Consider the following 19,443-nt stretch of genomic DNA (forward strand, 5'->3'; position numbering starts at 1 on the left):
GACTAGTTTGACACATTGCATTTCATATTTTAGAGCATTAGGCATTGCATTTTGCATCTCATGTGAAATAAGAAGGTCATCCTCCAAAGTCTTTCAAAAGATGGAGAAGTTACATGATTCAAGCCTGAGGGTCTCTATGAATTGATGATCAACCATCTGAGGGTTTGCTTTTCATTAGGGTTTCTTGATTCTTCAAAGGTCTTGAGCATTATCTTATTTGCAAGGATATACTACCATCATCATGGTTCTATCATCATCAAGGGTTTCATTGTTCATTCTCAAGTCACTTTTGATTAGGGTTGTGACCTCTGGTCAACCTTAATCAATGCCATTCTTCCAACTAGGGTTTCTCAAAGAGATGAGATATTTTATTGGGATGAGGATCACATGGTTATCATAAGGGGCTTACATGAGCTAGGGTTTCATTTTTGAGCAATTTCCCCAAGTGGTAGAGGCTCAAGTTGATCAAGGCATTTCAAGGTCATCTGAGGACCAAAAACTCAACTGTGCAGTCAACTGAGGGCTATGAGATGGGGAAATGAGTTGAGACACCTCAATCATGTTCAAAAGAGGTCCATTCATCATTTTAAACATTCATCTGGAAGTGTAGCGGGGTATTCGTTACCATTAGAGATATTGACTAAATCCAAGGTAAATCATACAAGTCGAGTCGCCACCGCACTTCTATTTATCCAAAGGAATGGTTAGAAAGCGAACAAAAACCTAAAAGTTTTATCGAATCAAAAACTAGTAAAAATGTCAGAGATCTGGGTAAGGGGGTTGGTTATGCAATGGGAAGGTGTTAGGCACCCAAAGCATCCTAGGTACTCCTAGGGAGCCCTTTTCACATTTGTTGTAAGGTTGTTTTTTTTTTGTGAAAATTTATTTGTGCAAACATGATTGAAGGGATGAGAAAAGAATATACAAATTTATTTACATTTTGTGTTTGAATGGATGAACCCATTGCCTACGTACCATCTTAAAAAAAGATTAGGATCAAAACCTCATAGTTCGGGGTAAAAAAAATTCAAAAAAAAGTTGGTGAATTGATTGGTCCAAAAACTTAAGGTCTTTTGTTAGCAAAGGGAGAAAACTCAACCTAAAACCACAAATCCACCATGTGAGGATAGCTTCAACATGCTAGTGAGGGGTTAACCCTATAATAAGCATGGAAGACTCATTGTCCATCACTAAGGATAAAGGTGAGTATTATATCTACCTCAAGGATAATTCAAACCTAATAGCTAATGGTTATAAAAAAAGAGTTTGATTAAGAAGGTGGCCATTGAAACCACAAAAAGTATTTGAATGGGTTATATTTACCAATTAAAAGTATTTACAAAAATATGGTTAAAGTGGATTAAAAGGATCAATTCAAAATAAGTGTTATGAAAAATAAGTTTGAAAATCAAAAGCATAAGACTTAGGTTTCTAATGTTGAAAACAAAAGTTATTGTTTGCACAAAAAGTTTTGGCTTGGGTTAGAATGGGGAAAAAAAAGAAGGGTTAAATTCCTAAACATACAAGAGATAAGGGAAAAGAAAATAAAACCACATTAGGAGTTCCCCTCTTGAGATCATATTGATGATCCAAGTAGCTCCCATCCTTTGGAATAAGCAGTCACAAACAAATATCTCAAGCCATTAAGCACAGGTAATCGGAATAAACCTCCAGGGGGTATCCCACAAATAAAGTGGAACACCAGGTCATCTCTGCAAGAGTCATGTGAGCCCTCACAAAAAAAACTCAACAAACAGGTTAGAGAAAAAAAAAGGGTAATCAAGGGTTGCCCCCAAATCAAAATGTAACCACATGAATCATGCCATTAAAATTCACAAAAAAAGCTCACAAAAAGCAACCAAGGGTAGGAGGCCTAAACCTCCTGTCAAACACATGCATCAAAAGGGTATCAAAAAATTTCAGGTTGAAAGTATAAAGTAGTGGAAATAGGGCATACCTGATTGGGGAGGATTGATTGAAATTGAGTTGCACCCGTGAGGTTTGCAGAGCAATCTGAGGGTTTATATGAGAGGGAATTGGTTCTTTGCCGATGAGTTCCCTTCAGCCTCTAGAGGTTGCTCTGAACTCTGTTAGCTCTTCTCTCACTTTCTTTTTCCTGCCAGGGTAATAGGAATGGCATCTCCTTTTGTTTCACTGAAACTCTGAATTTTTAACCTGGTTTTTGTGGACCTGTGGGCTCAAATGAGAGAGGCCCAAGTCCAATTTTTTTTATTTATTTTTGTTATATTTTATTTTTTTTTATTTTTTTTATTTTTTTATTTTTTATTTATTTATTATTATTATTATTATTTATGTTTTTTATTATTATTATTTTTATTATTATTTTTATTATTTTTTTATTTATTTTTTTATTTTTTTTATTTTTTTTAGTAAACAAAAGTAAGAGAAACAATGATGTATAATTCAAGCATGCTTGGTGATCTCAAACTAATCACAAGGAGTCCCATCCAAAGGCAAAGGGAACCAAGATGCTCATGATCCTTGAGGCTATGCAAATGCAATGTTATGATGCCATTTGGGATCTTAGGGTCAAAATTGGGGTCTTACAGATGCCCCTATTTAAGGTCATTCTAGCCGGAGAAGTGAACGTTAAAATCTTCGTCTCGACGAGGTAGAATGGGCTTAAATAATAACAAAGAGACAAATTTTGGTCCCTAAGAGACCTCATGATGCAGATGTATGTATGCAAATAGTACGAACTCTGTGGGGATATGTGTCCACAAAGAAGAAAAGACATCCGGAGAAACTGACAATCCATATGAGAAATACACTCAATGGGACAAAGACTCTGGGGACTCTTATGGGGATAGGAGAGGGAATAAAATGCGTGAGCAGGTCACGACTCAACGCTTGGGGAACAGAATTCCAAAGGGAAAATATCCAATGGAAAGACCCGAGCTGACTCAAAGGTGCATGTATTGGGGAATATGCCAATACAGCAAAAACTATCCACAACGGATACTTCGGATAAAAATCCGGATGAAAACAATCCACTAAGGGACTTGGCTGGGGATGTCTAAAAGGACACTCTCGGGGAAGCAGTGGGACGAGGTATTACCGGTTACTGGGTAATAAGCTCAAGGAGATATGTGATCTGATCGCCGGTATGAGGGTGAGATACAACATGCTCGGGAAGAATGAATATCTAAGACCGGTATAAGGGTGAGAGATATCAATCAACCAAATCATCTGAGGAAGACCTAAAAAGGTATATCTCAACTCAGGAAAATCTGACTCCACAAAGGACAAAAAGTCATAATAGGGAGCAGAGAGGAGGGAACACCAGGGATACCGGTTACTGGGCATATAATAGGTGACCAACTAAGGCGTGAATTGGGGAATATTCCCAAAACACTCATCATCCAAAAGAGGGCTAAAAGCAAATTCGACGATAGGATGGATATTCGACTTCGTAGAGGGGGTACGAATCTTACTCGACTGGGGAAGAACAAAAGCTTCGACCAAAGAGTGCATGAGAATACTATCTATTACCGTCAGAACGTAGATAATATACTCGCATGGACGATTATCCACAACCGGTTACTGGGTTAATAAAGGATAAATCGATCGAAAAGAAAAGGCATCGGGATACCGTAACTAGGTATATAATGATGACAAATTCAGGGGAGGAACAATCGTTACTAACAACAACAAGATAGACGAGAGATGACCCGCTGGGGATAAATTGCGTAATTAGAGCAATTATCCAAGAGATATATCACCGATTACTGGGTGGTATACTAAAAAATTAAGCTATGTCAATATCGAATTTTGTATAAAGATAACCAACAAGGAGGGAATTACATCTACTGGTATGAGGGTAGAGAACCACAAAAGAGAGTACCCGTCATCGGTTAGGATGAACAACAATCAAGGTTTAACTCTGCACGGGGATAAAATGGGGTTTACAACTACCGGTTACTGGGTAGTAGACCATAGAAATATGACTTACAACTACCGGTATGAGGGTAGAGAACCACAAACTCCGCCGGGATAATAATTACTAATTATTGAGCGATTATTCATTTACCACGGGGAAAAAGGAAAAGAGTCTCAAGAGACCGATCTAGGATCAAACTAGATAGGCACACCAAATCAAGACTTGTCCCGGTGAGGATATAACTTAATGGGGGGAAACCATCCCAGTATATGTGTTGGGAAGGAACAAAAACAATCAACATCCACGAGGATATAACCCGGTGGGGAATATGGAAGAAAGGATAGACGCTTTCTGCTTATGGAGCTGACTCTATATGGAGAAATCAGACACACATGTCTGCTTGGGGAAGTATATCACCAAATAGCAGGAGACAACAAACAACGATATATGGCAAAGAATGCAACATGAATACCTGAATGTTATAATTATGTATGAATATGCGTGGTTTATGTATGATGTATGCTGACAGACTGACATATCTAACACAACCAGGTCCAGGAATTAACCACCAGGTACTACATCTCAAGAGAGAAAGCCAAGTTCACCGGAGAGTATCCAATCTACTGAGGATCAGAGATACTAGGAAGCAAAGAACTTTGCAGGGGATGAATCATCAATCATTCCAGCTGGGGACGAGAGTTATCACATACAAGGTCCACCACACTAACAACTCTACTGGGAATCTATCCGAGGAGATAAAGGATTTATCGGGATCAACCACCAAATACCGCTCTTGCCCAAAGAGATCCAAGCTGCTGAGGAAGAAAGATTGCTACTCTGCTGAAGGGAAGAGAGGTGACTCTCAACAAGCAATCCACTTGGTAGGATAAACCACAAGAGGTTCCGGAGGGAGGAGATACAGTCATGCCAGGAATATGGACAAAAATCTTACCCTGTTGGGGATCGTACCACCCTTGGGAGAGCACTGAGGATCTCCTAAGTATCCTTTCGTCATTGTGAATGTTCACTTTGTTTAAAAATAAATTATAAAAAATTTGATCGTTTAAAACAATGACAATTTCTTAATCAAAACATGCAAAACATTTGTTGAATAGAAACAGATAAGAGTGCCAATAATTGGATAAAAGGCTCAAATTTATTTGATAGAATGGTAGTCTGCGAATGGCAAGACTCCATAGATCTTTACAAATTTGAAATTGGTGATATATATTGGAAAAGGGCTACATTTAACATAATGACCATTTCTCCACCAATTCTGAATCCGATGTATTTGAAGCTTTGGCTGATAATGAGCAAGGATCTCTGACGGAAGACAGTTGTAGAACAAAGTCTTGTCAGGATGCAGTTACTTGCCAAATCCCTAATTTTTGCCTAGATTGCCCCAGGATGAGGTACTCAATCTAGCGGGATACATATATCATTATTATAATTTTTTTTTTGTCTCTAACTTTTGCCTGGACCGCCCTTTCGGGTTTTCAATCCACTGAGACGCTCATTTTTGTCTAAGCCGCCCTTTCGGATTTTCAACTTAGCGAGCTATTCAGTTTTTTTTATATTATTTTTTTTAGGCGAAGTATTTCTTGATTGCATCTGAATTCACAGGACAAGTGAAATCCTCCCCATCCATAGTTGTAAGTATCAAAGCACCGCCTGAAAAGGCTCTCTTAACAACATACAGACCCTCATAGTTCGGAGTCCACTTGCCCCTGGAATCGGGCGCGAAAGATAAAACTTTCTTGAGCACAAGGTCACCTTCTCGGAACACACGAGGCTTGACCTTCTTATCAAAAGCTTTCTTCATCCTCTGCTGATATAACTGACCGTGGCATATGGCAGTCAATCTCTTTTCTTCTATCAAATTCAGCTGGTCATAACGACTCTGAACCCATTCAGCATCAGTCAACTTGGCCTCCATCAAGACTCTCATTGATGGGATCTCCACCTCTACTGGGAGTACCGCCTCCATGCCATAAACAAGAGAGAAAGGGGTTGCCCCTGTTGAAGTGCGAACAGATGTACGATATCCATGTAAAGCGAATGGCAACATCTCATGCCAATCTTTGTACATAACAACCATCTTCTGGATAATTTTCTTGATGTTCTTATTAGCAGCTTCAACAACCCCATTCATCTTAGGTCTGTAAGGAGAAGAATTATGATGCGCTATCTTGAACTCACTACACAGCTCTTTCATCATTTTGTTGTTCAAGTTAGATCCATTATCAGTAATGATCTTATCCGGCACACCATAACGGCATATGAGTTGATTCTTGATAAACTTCACGACCACCTGTCTGGTCACATTTGCATACGACGTCGCTTCAACCCACTTGGTGAAGTAATCAATTGCTACGAGAATGAATCTGTGTCCATTGGACGCTTCCGGCTCTATCATGCCAATCATGTCAATTCCCCACATGGAGAAAGGCCATGGTGATGAGATCACATTCAAAAGTGTCGGGGGAATATGAATCTTATCAGCATAAATCTGACACTTGTGGCATTTCTTCACAAATTTGCAGCAGTCAGACTCCATTGTCAGCCAATAGTAGCCTGCTCTCAACATCTTTCTAGCCATGGCATGTCCATTGGAATGAGTACCAAATGAACCCTCATGGACCTCAGTCATCAATAGGTCTGCTTCGTGTCTATCCACGCATCTGAGCAGAACCATGTCAAAATTTCTTTTGTAAAGCACTTCGCCATTGAGGTAGAAACTGTCTGACAATCTCCTCAAAGTCTTCCTATCTTTCACAGACGCCCCAGGCAGGTAAATCTGGCCCTGAAGGAAACATTTGATATCATAATACCACGGCTTATCATCTTTTACTTCATTCCAATATTTAACCACAATCATTGAAGCTAGCGTAGCAAGGGCATCTGCCATCCGATTCTCATCTCGAGGAATATGATGGAAGTCAACCTCAGTGAAGAACGTTGAAATCCTCCTCGCATAATCTCTATATGGAATGAGGCCAGGCTGATTCGTTTCCCATTCACCCTTAATCTGATTAACAACGAGGGCCGAATCACCATATACATCAAGATGCTTGATCCTTAGTGTAATACCCCAAAATTTACCTTTCATTTTTCCTAGAAAAAAAGAACGAAAAAAAGAACGAAAAAATAAATAAATTAATTAAATAAATAAATAAAATATAACAAATTTTTTTTGGACTTGGGTCTCCCTCATTTGAGCCCACTACCCACGAAAATCAGTCTATAAATACTGAAGTTTCAGTAGAGGAAAAGACACTTGGAGTTACACTGGGAGATTCACTTGAGAAAAAGGGAGGGAAGCAAAATACTCTGAGGTTTCCTTGGAACAAAACCCTGAGGAAAAAGATAGTGAGAGAAGAACTAACAGAGTTCAGAGCAGCCTCCAAACCCTGAAGGGAACTCAACTGCACAGAATCACCTCTGCCTCACATAAACCCTGAAGATTGTTTTGTAAACCTCACGGGTGCAACTCAATTTCAATCAAGCTCTCCAATCAGGTTTGCCCTATATCCATCATCTTTATGCCTTTAATTTGAATGCTCTAAATGTATGAGGTATTATGGGTGAATATGATACCCTTTTGATGTATGTGTTTGACAAGAGGTTTAGGCCTCCTACCCTTGGTTGCTTTTTGTGAGCTTTTTGTGAATTTTGATGGAATTATTCATGTGGTTACATTTTGATTTGGGGGCAACTCTTGGTTACCCTATCTTGTTTCACTAACCTTTCTGTTGAGTTTTCGTGAGGGCTCACATACTCGTGCAGGGATACCATCCGGAGGTTTATCCTGATTAATCGTATTGACTGATTTTCTTTGATGGTCTAGCTGGAGAGATCTCAGGGTTGCTAATCCTTTAATTGCTGTAACTTCGGATCTTTATCCGTGTGGTAATTTTTTCCCTTTCTCGTACTTTATCGCTTTCTTAGCTGGAAGACCTCGATAGGAGGCAATGTTTGAGCCCCTTGGTGGCATTTTACTCTAAGATACATGTTTTGTGTGGTGTGATTGTTCCCCCGTGGGACACGAGGCTTCGGATAGTCTCCCGTCTGCTTGCCAATTAAGGTAGCACTGTTCCTTCGCCTAGGACTTCCTTTTTGCATGCGCGTTCCTACAACGCAAACAAACCCTAAAACCCAAAGCAACACGTTATCTCCTTCTACTACAGGCGAGTAAGTCTCCAAAGGTCGAGCATCCGGTAGATTGCGTAGTAACGTTGTTCGTCCAAAACCCAATCCATAACCCCGTAGTTAGCCGAACTACGGCTTGCTCTGATTCTCATTCCAGATGAGATACGTAGGCATAAGACGCGATATCTTAGCGAGCACACATCCCCCAACCCATAGGTCAGCCGAGCTACGAAGACTCTGATTCTCATATTCATATGAGATACGTATGCAGTGGATGCGACATCCGCGCGAGTCATTTCGCTTAACCTTTTTAGTAAATAAACACATTAGGTAAACCCACACCCTTTAGACAAAAACCACAAAAGTGGATCCCGTAGAGTACTATGGATGCGTAGGGGTGCTAATACCTTCCCTTCGCATAACCGACTCCCGAACCCAAGATTTGGTTGCGAGACCCCGTCTTGTCCTTTCCTTTTTCAGGTTTACTTCGAGCGTTTCCTTTCCCTCCTTTGGGATGAATAACGCACGGTGGCGACTCTTCTGTCTTTTTCTTTCGCCGGTTGTTTTTTTTGCGCACTGTATTTTTCAGGTTGCGACAGCTGGCGACTCTGCTGGAGAGAGTAAGAAATTGACCTCTTGCTGGTCCATCTTCCCTAAGCGAGTCCCTCCTAGCTTGTGTGATTTCTGGTTCATTGGGTGTTCATGCTTTTGTACATTTATTTACTTACTTACTTGCATTCATCTGCTGTATCTGTTGGAGCTGTTGTTTGTTGTTGGGATGGGATGTTCTACGAGAGATAAGCCCATTACCCAGGCTTGAGTGTACACACAGGTTTTAGAGTGGATGATCATGAGGCTTGCGTGGCATGTTGCTACGTTAAGTCGTTCGTGAAGAACCACACCCAGACGAGGTTTCTCTTGGATATATTATGTCCTACGGATGTTCCGTAACGACATGATGTTCCTTTAGAAATCGTCGACTCTGGTGACCATTTCCCGAGAACTCAGTCGAGGCCTCTCCTCCGAGACGTGATTATGTTAGCTCTGGTGGGCGCATTCTCGCTGATCAATCCGAGGACCCCGAGACTGGGAACTTGCTTTAGGATGTCCTGTTGAGGGGAGTCAGTGGAGGTCTTTTATCCCGTAATAATGCCAAACCTTCAGTGGTAAACGTATTATTCACGACTGAAGGGCTGAAGTTGACGAACTTCTGTTCTTAGAACCTACCAGTGAGGGGCGGGCTAAATTCAGGAAACCTTAACCTCCAACCAACCCGGTTTTCTGGAGCAGAGCTTTGATCTTGTATTATATTCTTCAGTGGGTTTTCTCTTCAGACAGTGTAACCCGACAGATGTTCAAGCAGATACAACAATCCTGATTGACATGCCACTGCATTGCATTCACATCATTGCATCACATCATTCTGCATTCATATCATTTAACACATGTTTATCCATTCCCGGGGATTCATATCTTCTTCTTGATTCTAGTCGGGGTTTTCTTCTTACACTGTTTATCAAATGTGAGACTGGAATCAAGGGGTTATAATACCTTTTGGAATTGATAAACATGTCATTGCATTTGCATAGTCATCAGCATGTCTTGCATAACTGGTACCGCCACAGTGTTCTCAGTTGTTTGGTGTTCCACCAGCAGGATAACTGACTCAGGCATTCACCGATACGGTACCCGAAGGGATCAACAGAGGCAAAGGATGATGGACCGGCGTTTCGACACCCTTCCAATGGCGTACGCTCAGTTGCTTTCTAGTCTTCAACAACTACAACTTGTGCAATTGCGCACTCTGGCTCCTCCTGTTGGTAGACTTCCGGTGGGTTATGACGCCAATGCTAGGTGTAGCTTCCACTCTGGGGCACCTGGCCACAATATTGAGAACTGCAAAGCTTTTAAGCATGTAGTTCAAGACCTCATAGATTCAAAGGCCATCGACCTTGCACCGGCTCCGAATGTCGTTAATAATCCCATGCCCCAGCATGGTGGTGCGAACGTTAATATGATAGAGGGAAAAGCCAAGTCCATTAAGGATGTGTTGAAGTTGAAGACTCCATTGTTGGATATCAAAGGATGCTTGCTGAAGGCCGATGTTTTCCCCGGTTGTGGGAAGGGTTGTTTGGATTGTGCCACTCAGAGTGGAGGTTGTTTGAAGCTACAGCAGGGTATCCAGGCCTTGCTCGACAAAGGTATCCTCCAGGTTGAAGATTTGTCTGTCCAAGAGTCTGTGGAAGAGGTTAAAGCGGGTGCCTCTATCTCATCCTTTAAGCAGGCACAGGCCGTGGTGGATTCAGGTGTTGCTCCCGGTTGGGGGCGTCTGTTGGAATTACTAGTGAAAGAAGATAAGTTCGGGATTGGGTATCAGCCAGTTTTGACTTCTACAACACTTCAGGGGCCGATCACTTTCTCCAGTGCTGGCATCATTCAGTATGGTCAAGTCTCTGCAGTCAACGAAGAAGATGGGGATAGTGATTGTGACATTGACAACTGGGTGCGTCCGAGGATCCCGGGTGAAGTCATCAACAATTGGTCTTCTGAAGAGATTATCCAAGTCACTCTTCTTGAAGAGTAATTTTCTTTGTTTATTCATGCATATCCAAGTCTTACGTTCCGCCCAGGGCGTAATGACTCATTGTAGGGCCCGTCTATGTGACACTTGCATTTTTATCATAAATAAAGGACGTATTTTTGCATTCAAATATTTTGTTCCCTGTCTTTCTATTTTTGCAGTTTTTCAAAATAAAAAAAAAATGGCAATGTTTTGTTTAGTTTCAACTTTTTTTTCACACTCATAAGCACATACCATCACTCATGCAGATGCACATCACCGGATCCTATTGATAACGTTTCTGCTACGGCTCGTTTCGACTTTGAAAATCCAACCTTTCAAGCTGAAGAAGAGGGTGATGAAGACTGTGAACTCCCTGAAAAGCTTGCCAGGTTATTAAAACAAGAGGAAAGGGTTATTCAACCGCATCAAGAGTCTGTTGAAGTGACTCTGTTCCATGATATGATTCATCATGAAATCGAGGTTTATGTGGACGATATGATTGCCAAATCTCAGACAGAAGAAGAACATTTGGTGAATCTGCAGAAATTGTTTGAACGGTTAAGGAAATTCAAACTGAGACTTAATCCGAACAAGTGCACTTTCGGGGTGAGATCGGGAAAATTGCTGGGTTTTATTGTTAGCGGAAAAGGGATTGAGGTGGATCCCGACAAAGTAAAAGCGATACAGGAAATGCCAGAGCCAAGAACAGAGAAGCAAGTCCGTAGTTTCTTAGGGAGGTTGAACTACATTGCAAGGTTCATCTCTCACCTAACAACCACGTGTGAGCCAATTTTCAAATTGTTGAGAAAAGATCAGGCTATCAGGCGGAATGAAGATTGTCAAAGGGCTTTCGAGAAGATAAAAGAGTATCTACAGAAACCTCCGATCCTTATACCTCCAGTTCCTGGGAGACCTCTGATAATGTACCTATCAGTGACTGAGAACTCGATGGGGTGTGTATTGGGACAGCATGACGAGTCTGGTCGAAAAGAGCATGCCATATACTACCTTAGCAAAAAGTTTACCGACTGTGAAGTCAAATATTCGCAGCTTGAGAAAACTTGCTGTGCTTTGGCCTGGGCTGCTCGCCGACTGAGGCAGTATATGCTGAACCATACTACCTTGTTGATTTCTAAGATGGATCCAGTGAAGTACATCTTTGAGAAGCCGGCTCTCATCGGACGTGTTGCCCGTTGGCAAATGATTTTAACAGAGTATGATATTCAGTACACGTCACAGAAGGCCATCAAAGGTAGTATTCTGTCAGATTACCTTGCCGAGCAGCCGATTGATGATTATGAGCCGATGAAGTTTGAATTCCCTGATGAAGACATCATGTTCCTCAAGATGAAAGACTGTGAAGAGCCAGTTGTTGAGGAAGGACCTGATCCAAACGAAAAGTGGACTTTGTTGTTTGATGAGGCTGTCAATGCTAGAGGAAGTGGAAGTGGTGCTGTCATTACAACTCCGAAAGGTGCCCACATACCTTTCACCGCTCATTTGACTTTTGAGTGCACAAATAATGAAGCTGAGTACGAGGCATGTATCTTGGGTATTGAGCAAGCCATTGATTTGAGAATCAAGACTTTGGACATCTTCGGAGATTCAGCTCTGGTGATCAATCAAGTGAATGGTGATTGGAATACTCTCCAGCCCACTCTGGTCCCCTACAGAGACTACACGAGAAGACTGGTGACTTTCTTCACAGCGGTAAAATTGTATCATATACCTCGTGATGAGAACCAGATGGCAGACGCACTTGCTACTCTATCCACCATGATCAAGGTAATTCGCTGGAACCATGCTCCCAGGATCGATGTGATGCGCCTTGACAGGGCCGCATATGTGTTTGCTGCTGAACTGGTAGTCGATGACAGGCCCTGGTATCACGATATCAAGTGCTTTCTGAAGAATCAAGAGTACCCTGCAGGGGCATCCAACAATGACAGAAAGACTTTGAGAAGATTGGCAGGCAGTTTCTTCTTGAACAAAGACGATGTGCTGTATAAGAGGAACTTCGACATGATTTTGCTCAGATGCGTGGACAGACACGAGGCGGACATGTTAATGCAGGAAGTTCATGAAGGTTCCTTCGGTACTCATGCCGGCGGACATGCAATGGCTAAGAAATTGTTGAGAGCGGGTTATTACTGGATGACCATGGAATCAGATTGCTTTAAATATGCTCGGAAGTGTCATAAATGCCAGATTTATGCTGATAAGGTGCAGTACCGCCAAATCCTCTGAATGTGATGTCTTCGCCGTGGCCGTTTGCTATGTGGGGCATTGACATGATTGGAAAGATTGAGCCAACTGCTTCCAATGGGCATCGCTTCATCCTTGTTGCCATCGACTATTTCACCAAGTGGGTCGAGGCAGCGTCGTTCGCGAATGTCACCAGACATGTGGTTGCCCGTTTCATCAAGAAAGAAATCATTTGTCGCTATGGGATTCCCGAAAGAATCATTACTGATAATGGTTCTAATCTCAACAACAAAATGATGAAGGAGTTGTGTCAGAACTTCAACATTCAGCATCACAATTCTTCCCCTTACCGCCCTAAGATGAACGGCGCTGTTGAGGCGGCAAATAAGAACATAAAGAAGATTGTGCAGAAGATGGTCGTCACGTACAGAGATTGGCATGAGATGCTACCTTTCGCCTTGCATGGGTACCGCACTTCAGTACGTACATCGAGGTTTACTTCGTCTTGTCCTTTCCTTTTTCAGGTTTACTTCGAGCGTTTCCTTTCCCTCCTTTGGGATGAATAACGCACGGTGGCGACTCTTCTGTCTTTTTCTTTCGCCGGTTGTTTTTTTCGCGCACTGTATTTTTCAGGTTGCGACACTTAGATCAATGCATTCTTCCAATCCCATAATACAAGCCTCATACTCAGCCATATTATTCGTGCATTTGAAAGTTAGCCTTGCTGTAAAAGGAATATGTGCGCCCTGAGGAGTAATAATCACAACCCCAATACCATTTCCATATTGATTTACAGCGCCATCAAATACCATACTTCATCTGGAACCAGGCTCTGGCCCTTCGTCGAGTGTAGGCTCATCACAATCTTTCATCTTCAAATACAGAATCTCCTCATCCGGGAAGTCATACTGAACTGACTGATAATCTTCAATAGGCTGATGTGCCAAATGGTCAGCCAAGATACTACCTTTAATAGCCTTCTGAGCTCGATACTCAATATCATACTCAGATAACAACATCTGCCAACGGGCAACTCTCCCTGTTAAAGCAGGCTTCTCGAAGATGTACTTGATTGGATCCATTTTGGATATCAACCAAGTCGTATGATTTATCATATACTGGCGTAAGCGCTTAGCAGCCCAAGCCAAAGCACAACATGTCTTTTCAAGCATTGAGTATCGAGACTCACAATCAGTGAACTTCTTACTCAGGTAGTAAATAGCATACTCCTTCTTCCCTGATTCGTCTTGCTGACCAAGGACACAACCCATCGAGTCTTCAAGAACAGTCAGATACATGATCAAAGGTCTTCCCTCTACAGGTGGAGACAGAATCGGAGGCTCAGACAGATATTCTTTAATACTGTCGAAAGCTTTCTGGCAATCCTCGGTCTAATCATGGGACTCTTCTTTCCGGAGGAGCTTGAATATAGGCGCACATGTGGCAGTCATGTGGGATATGAATCTGGAGATATAATCCAAGCGGCCAAGAAAACCTCGGACTTGCTTCTTAGTTTTGGGCGCAGGCATCTCTTGTATTGCTTTGACCTTTGCAGGATCAACCTCAATACCTCTTTCACTAACGATAAAGCCCAATAACTTGCCAGAACGGACTCCAAATGTACACTTGTTGGGATTCAGACGAAGCTTATATTTCCTCAAACGCTGAAAAAGCTTCAACAGGTGCTCTACATGTTCAACTTCCGTTCTTGACTTAGCAATCATATCGTCAGCATATACCTCAATCTCCTTGTGCATCATATCATGAAACAAGGTGGTCATAGCTCGTTGATACGTGGCTCCGGCGTTCTTCAAACCGAAGGGCATCACTCGATAACAGAATGTTCCCCAAGGTGTGATGAATGTTGTCTTCTCCATATCCTCGGGTGCCATCTTAATATGATTATATCCGGAAAATCCGTCCATAAACGAGAAGACATTGAATTTAGCTGTATTGTCTACCAACATATCAATGTGCGGTAGAGGGAAATCATCTTTCGGACTAGCTTTATTCAAGTCTCTATAGTCCACACACATCCGGACTTTTCCATCTTTCTTAGGCACGGGCACAATATTGGCCCCGCATCAATTTGCTTCTGAACTTCTTCTTTGATCTTCACTGCCATATCAGGATGAGTTCTTCTGAGCTTCTGCTTTACAGGCATGCACTCAGGCTTTAGAGGTAGGAAATGTTGCACAATATCTGTATCCAGACCAGGCATGTCTTCATATGACCAGGCGAAGATGTCAACGTATTCTCGTAGCAATTCAATCAACCCCTTCTTAACAGATTCTTCCAGGAGTGCCCCAATCTTTACTTCACGCACATAATCCTCAGACCCCAAGTTGACTGTTTCCAGATTCTCAAGATGTGGCTGAATGATCTTTTCTTCATGCTCAAGTAAACGGGTAATCTCATCAGGAATCTCTTCAACATCATCTTCCTCTGCCTCAAATACAGGGAACTCAAAATTGGGAGATGGTGTTGGGTCATTATGTTCAATGGGTCTAGAAATCAATCTGAATAATGATTTTTGGATATGAAAAGCTTTAGAATTCAAACAAGGCAAATCATTATGCAGATGAAAAGATTGATTTTATTCTTATTTAGGGTTTTATGTGATCACCAATTTCAAGCAAAAAGCGAAAAGGGAAAATAAATGGAAAAACAAACATTTAACATGAATTTATTAAATGAAAATATCATTGTGTTTATGCGCCAACAATGTCATCACTCCTCCTTTTGGCATGGGAGAAGGGTTTTTAAACAAAGTGATAATTACGTTGACTTATGGACAACTGTTGGAATATCCACAGCGACCCAATTGTTGCAGACCCCTCCAGGGATGATGAAATTGCCAGAATCCTTTGTATCTTCTTCTAAGACGACAACAACCTCCTCATCTAGACCAATGTGGATAAAACCTCCACTCTTGAATAAACCTTGCTTGTTGAAAGTACCAGAAGAAAAACCTATGCCAGCCCGGGATTCGTTGTCTTCTAACTCAATCATTTTTCCTAAACCAGTGGTTGCACCACGCTCAATGGCCAACTTTGCATCTTTGTAGGAAGCAAATGAAGGAGCTCTCTTCTCAATAGGCTCAGCTACAGATAACGCTTGGAAAGGAGTTCCAATTTCAACCTCAGCATCTATATAAGAGAAGGAAGACAAATGGCTAACCAGGAGAGCCCTTTCTCCCCCTACCACCACCAGCTTCTTGTTCTTCACAAATTTCAGTTTCTGGTGTAGGGCGGACTTCGCGGCGCCTGCCTCGTGAATCCATGGTCTTCCTAAGAGACAACTATACGATGGGTGAATGTCCATAACCTAGAAGGTAATCTGAAAATCACTTGGTCCGATCTTGATTGGGAGATCAACTTCCCCAATCACAGTTTTGTGAGACCCATCGAAAGCCTTCACAACTACTCCACTCTGCCTCATGGGAGATCCTTGATATGATAGCTTTGAGAGAGTGGACTTTGGCAATACATTCAATGATGACCCAGTGTCCACCAGTACATTGGACATGGCGTCGTCTCTACAATTCATAGATATGTGTAAAGCCAAGTTGTGGTCTCTTCCCTCCTCAGGGAGATCAGAGTCACAAAAGCTCAGGTTGTTACAAGCAGTAATATTTGCAACAATGCTATCGAATTGCTCCAAAGTGACATTGTGATCCACATATGCCACATCCAACACCTTCTACAGAGCCTCTCGGTGTGGTTCTGAATTTAAGAGTAAGGATAACACAGATATCTTGGATGGCGTTTGTAGAAGTTGGTCTACGACATTGTACTCACTTTTCTTGATAGCCTCAGCATCTCATCACAGTCTTCTTTCACATTGCCACTCGGGCCTGTAGCGGTGTATTCGTCGCTATATGATTTATCGATTAAACCATAAGCAAAGCATACAATGAAATTTCGAGTCGCCACCGCACTTTTATTTATCCAAAGGACTGGCTAAAAAGCGAACAAAAGCCTAAGAAGTTTTACACGTAGAAAACTAATAAAAAGATCAGAGAGTCTGGGTAAGGGGTAAATTACGCAATGGGAAGGTGTTAGGCACCCACTACGTCCTAGGTACTTCTAGGGAGCCCTTTTCACACTTGTTGTATAAAATTGTTATTTGTTATGACATAAGTATTGTGCAAACATGATTGGGATGATGAGAAAAGAATATACAATTTTATTATTGGGTTTGAACGGATGAACCCGTTGCCTACGTACCTTCCATCAAAGGTAAGGATCAAAACGCCGTAGTTCGGCTAAAAGATTTCCAAAAGTTGGTGGATCCAATTTTAAACACAAGCACTGAGGCTCTTCATTATCAATGGGAGAAAACTCGACCAAGGAACAACATCCACCATGCGAGGATAGCTTCGACGTACTAGAGGGGTTAGCCCTGTTTTCAGTACGGAAGTCTTACTGTCGACTCACTAAAGATAAGGTGAGGTTTACATCAACCACAATGATAATTGAAACCTATGACTAATGTGAAAAGATTAACAATGGACAAAGCCAAAACAAGTGAATGAGTAAAGTTAATTGATTGTGATTATGAAAGTGGAGTCAAAGTATGATTAAGATTGATTCAAAAGAAGTGTTATGAAATGGGGTTTGAAAAAAAAGTCAAGGACTTGGGTCCAGGTTTTTAGTTTGAAAACATGAAGACGTTTGCACAATATCTATGTCAAGTTTGAAATCAAAGTGTGAAAAGGTTTAGGACACAATGGGGATGAATGGATGAAGATGGATTGTAAAACTTCTTAGAAGGTTCACTTCTTGAAATCATATAGAAGATGATTCAAGTGTGTCCTTTGGAATAGGCAATGGATAATAATAATGTAAGCAAGCAAATGATACCGGATGCCACTCAATGGTCTTACTCCAATCTCACAAACAAAAGCGGATATCGGATACCAATAGATGGATTTACACCAATCTCCTAAAACAAAACTGGATATCAGATGCCACTCAATGGACTTATACTAATCTCCTAACAAAATGAAACTTGGATACCGGATGCCAATCTGTCTGGGCTTACACCAATATCCAACATATGATCATAGGAAAACAAATGCCAAATTACACGGACTTACAATTGCATCCTCACATACAATCAAACAAAGCAACATGTGATCATGGGAAAGCAAATGCCAACTTACAGGGACTTATAATTGCATTTCCACATACAATCAAATGCATCAAGCAAAGATAAGATGAGTGGCCAAGGTGATGGTTTTATACTCACTTCCATATCCCAGGAGCAATGGCCAATTGATGGTCTTACAATTGTCCTCAATGGGTAAACAACAATGATAATGATGTCACAAGGACAAATGAGATGATCATGCAATAATGAGCAATTAATGATGATAAATGCATAGAGCATACAAGCAAGCATGTGCATATGAAACAATCAAGCAATCAATGAAGTCAATCAGCACGCACTATAACCAAACAAGGAGGCTCATACAAAAGGGTTAGGCATTAAAGCCAACTGGAATAGGGTCACAGGTGCTCTTAACCTTGCCATTGAGGGGCTAAGGTGAAGCAGATGAAAGGAGATGAGGGGTGTGCCTCATTGCTCTTATCCCTGGTCAGGGAGAGCATTTGAATATCAGAAGGTGTGGGAGTTCAGAAAGTAGGAACTCTCTCCACATATTATTGACTCGATTGATCTTGGGCTTGGATCTCAATGCTACAACCATGTAATGGGAGCAAGGAGAAGACTCACAGAATAGTAGGAGATAGGTTACATATCTCTTTGATCTACCAATTGCCTTATTTAAAGGACTTTTCCTGCTTGGGACAAATATAAACACACACAAGCATTGCCTCTTAAGGAGGACTTCAGACAGTTGCCTGGCCAAGTAACAGGCCAGGTCTTCCAGACTACATGAAGAATAAGGAATTATACCTCAATGCAAATTGCTATAAAGCAAAGCAAAGCAAGTTCAAAGAACTAAGCAACTAATGGTACCTGAAATAGTCAAACAGAATCAGTACACCATTCAAAAGTCAAAGTAAAATGAGAATAGAATTAACAGTCAACATAATCAGATGAATGTGCAAAGCACAAGACTCAAGTCATATGAGTCAAGCCACCTACAAAACAAAGATGTTAGCTCATGATAAACAATCAAGCTTAATCACATTAGATTGTTCTCTTTGAAGCATTTGTGCTTAACCTGAAACAATGAGCTCAAACATAAGCAACAGGACCACTAGGGCAAGCCTAGGGTCAAAAGAGGATGAGAAAGTCAAAACAGCAACTGATATCCAATCAAAATCAAGTTTAAACAATCAAGAAGCAAACTCAATTGGTTCCACATTCATATCATTCATCATCATGATTTCATAAGCAAAAGAAGCCAAAGCATGGCAAATGAAAGCTCATAGGAGTCAACAGCAAGACTTAGCTCAAAACCAAACATAATCAATTCCAAAAATCATCAAATAATTCATGCTCAATCACAATCCATAACATGACATGCATATAAAATTTCAGCTCATTTGGATCATGGGAAGATAGTCAATGAAAATCAGAAAGTCGAAACAATTTTAAGCATGCTCAAAGAAGTCAACCAAACATGCATCAACTTCAAAAATTCATAACTCAG

Source organism: Lathyrus oleraceus, chromosome 6 (assembly GCF_024323335.1).
Source record: "Lathyrus oleraceus cultivar Zhongwan6 chromosome 6, CAAS_Psat_ZW6_1.0, whole genome shotgun sequence".
Classification (NCBI taxonomy): domain Eukaryota; kingdom Viridiplantae; phylum Streptophyta; class Magnoliopsida; order Fabales; family Fabaceae; genus Lathyrus; species Lathyrus oleraceus.